Raw genomic sequence first — 3,195 nt, 5'->3', positions numbered from 1 at the left:
CACGCCTAGGCGGAAAGCATCCGGCTCACGCGGTTTTAGTCGGAAAAAACATACACGATCTAAAATGAACAAGTAAAGGAGGTAAAAGACTCAAAAGAGTGAACCATAAGCTTTATTTCATTGATCATGTATAACTATTACGAGTTTAGTAACTCGGAAAATATATGCTAAGTGTAGAAAGGACGTAGTCTGTGCGATATTCCAAGGGCGATCTGTTTCATCGTAGATGTCATCCGGATCCTCACGCTTGCGTTTCCGGTGCCGGTTAGCGGAGTCTATCCCTTAGCTCGCGGAAATCGACAAGGTAGTACGACCCGTTATGAAGCACTTTGCTAACGACGAAGGGTCCTTCCCATGGAGATTGCAGCTTATGGTCTTTCACTGTCGAAGGCGGAGGACCGGGTCTCCTGCCATGAAGGAGCGTTTCCGAACTCGGCGACGCGTGATAACGTCGGAGCTTTCTGCTGATAGATGGCGGATCTGCGGTCTGCTAAGTTCCGAGCTTCCTCGATCAGGTCCACAGATAGCTGTCTGGCCTCGTCAGCTGTTTCTTCATTGTAGGCGGAAACTCGCGGTGAATCGTGGATGATGTCGGAGGGAAGCACGGCTTCGGATCCGTATACCAGGAAAAAAGGGGTAAACCCTGTTGATCTGTTAGGGGTAGTTCGTAAACTCCACAGAACAGCTTCCAACTCATCAGCCCAAGCTCCGGCTGCTCGTCGCAGCGGTCCTTCAAGGCGTGGTTTAATTCTGATAATATTAGGCCGTTAGCCCTTTCAACCTGACCATTGGACTGTGGATGAGCCACGGATGCGAGGTCCGGTCGTATCCCCATTGTCTCACAATAATCCCTCAATTCTCCTTGAGCGAAGTTCGTGCCATTATACTGTGATTATGCTTGTGCGGGATGCCGGAATCTCATCACGAGGCTGCATGGACGAATTTTAGTGCCGTAGCACCGTCGGCTTTTCTCAACGCTTAGCCTCGATCCATTTGCTTTGAACTTGTCAACGGCGACCAGGAGGTACTCAAAACCGCCAGGAGATGATCTTTTAACTTACCAACCATATCGAGCCCCCGGACCGCAAATGGCCGGGTGATAGGTATGGTCTTCAGCTCTTGAGGCTGGAGCGTTTGGTTGAGTAGCGTAAATGCGACAACCTCGGCAGGTCTTGACTATTTTATCGGCGTCTTCTTTAGCTGTAAGCCAATAGAAACCTAACCGAAAAGCTTTTGCAACGAGTGATCGCGGGAGCGGCGTGATGCCCGCGATCCCCTGCGTGGATCTCTACGAGGATTTCAATGCCATCTTGATTGGAGACGCATTTAAGAAATACCCCTGCGCACTTCGTTTGTAGAGCTGTCCATCAACTATTGTGTAGGTTCTTGCTCGTCGACGATCGTACGTGCGAGGACCTCGTCCTCTGGCAACTTCGATCGATGAGGTAGTCCGGGAAAGGCTGGGTCCAAGCCGGAATGATAGCCATCACTTCCCTAGCCGGAGACACTGCCACCTCCGGGTTTTCAGGGTTAGCGCCCTTAGCGAGGGTATCAGGAGATGCTCCGAGGAAAATGCCGAGGCGGAATTGGTTTCTGCCGGATCCGAGCTTGGATAGCATGTCTGCCGCTTGTGTTATCGTCTCTCCTGACGTACTTGACTTCGTATCCAGGAAGCTCTTGGCGATCTCGTCAACTTCGTCTCGTAGGCCGCCATGACGGAATTTACGGCGTTCCAGGTTCCGGCTACTTGTTGTGCCACCAGGTCGGAATCTCCACGGCATATGATGTGCTTGATCCCAATTTCCTTAGCGATGCGCAGACCAGTGTAGTAGAGCCTCATATTCCGCCATGTTGTTGGTAGCTTCGAAGTGGATGCGGGAACATACTGCAATTCTTCTCCGGTAGGGGACTTCAGGGTGACTCCGGCTCCTGAGCCTTGATGCTGCTTGGATCCGTCGAAGTGCATGACCCATGTTTCTGGTTCCGGCTCCAGACTTGCATCCGGAGCTTCTGTCCAATCTGCAACGAAATCTGCCAGAACCTGGGATTTTACCGCAGTCCTTGGCTTGTAAGCGATGTCGAAGGCGGATAATTCGATGCCCCATTTAGCCGTACGTCCTGTTGCGTCAGCGTTGTTGAGAATTGTTGACAGCGGAGCCTTGCTCCACGACTGATTCTTGGATGCTCTTGGAAATAATGCCTCGGCTTCAGGCTGCCTAGGAACACGCCATAAGCTAGCTTCTGAAAGTGAGGATATCTCTGTTTTGATTCCGTCAGCACCTCGCTAATGTAGTAGACAGGTCTCTGGACGTCATATTCATGACCTTCTTCCTTTCGCTCCACCACGATGACGAGGCTGACGACTTTGTTGGTAGCTGCCAGATAAAGGAGCATTGGCTGCGACTCTACTTGGAGCTGCCAAGATAGGCGGGGAGGTGAGTATTTCCTTCAACCCTCGAAGAGCTGCATCGAGCTGCGTCGTCCCGAGACAAATTTGTCTGCATTTTCTTCGACGGCTTGTACGGAGGTAGTGCCTTCTCGCCAAGACGGCTAACAAACCTGCGATTGCTTGCAACACAACCGAGTTAGTCGTTGCACATCTTTGAGACAAGTTGGCCTTTTGATGCACGGGATTGCCTTGATCTTTTCCGGGTTAACCTCAATGCCTCTGTGAGAGACTATGAAGCCAAGGAGTTTTCAGGCTGGCACGCCAAAGACGCACTTCAGCGGATTCAACATCATCTTGTACTGCGGAGGTTGTCGAAGGTTTACGTGAGATCGGCTGATCAAGTCGGATCCTTTCCGGGTCATGACCGCGATGTCGTCGGCGTAGCGTGCACGTTCCGGCCAATTTGGTCCTTCGAGGCACCGCTGCATCGTACGTTGGTAGGTAGCACCTGCATTTTTCAAACCAAAGGGCATAGTAACATAGCGGTAAGTACCAAGCGGGGTAATGAATGAAGTCAGCCTTTTGGTCGGATTCCTTCATCCGGATACGATGATACCGGAATACGCATCAAGAAAACACGAAGTTCCGCCCCGCCGTCGAATCAATGACTTGGTCAATGCGCGGCAAGAGACGGATCCTTCGGGCAATGTTTGTTCAAGCCGGAGTAATCGATGCACATTCTTAGTATTTCGGTGTTCTTTTTGGGTACAAGGACGGGATTCGCGACCCAATCGGTATGGATAACT

The sequence above is a fragment of the Lolium rigidum genome, chromosome 3 (genome assembly GCF_022539505.1).
Source record: "Lolium rigidum isolate FL_2022 chromosome 3, APGP_CSIRO_Lrig_0.1, whole genome shotgun sequence".
In the NCBI taxonomy this organism is placed as follows: domain Eukaryota; kingdom Viridiplantae; phylum Streptophyta; class Magnoliopsida; order Poales; family Poaceae; genus Lolium; species Lolium rigidum.
This window is presented reverse-complemented; position numbering follows the sequence as displayed.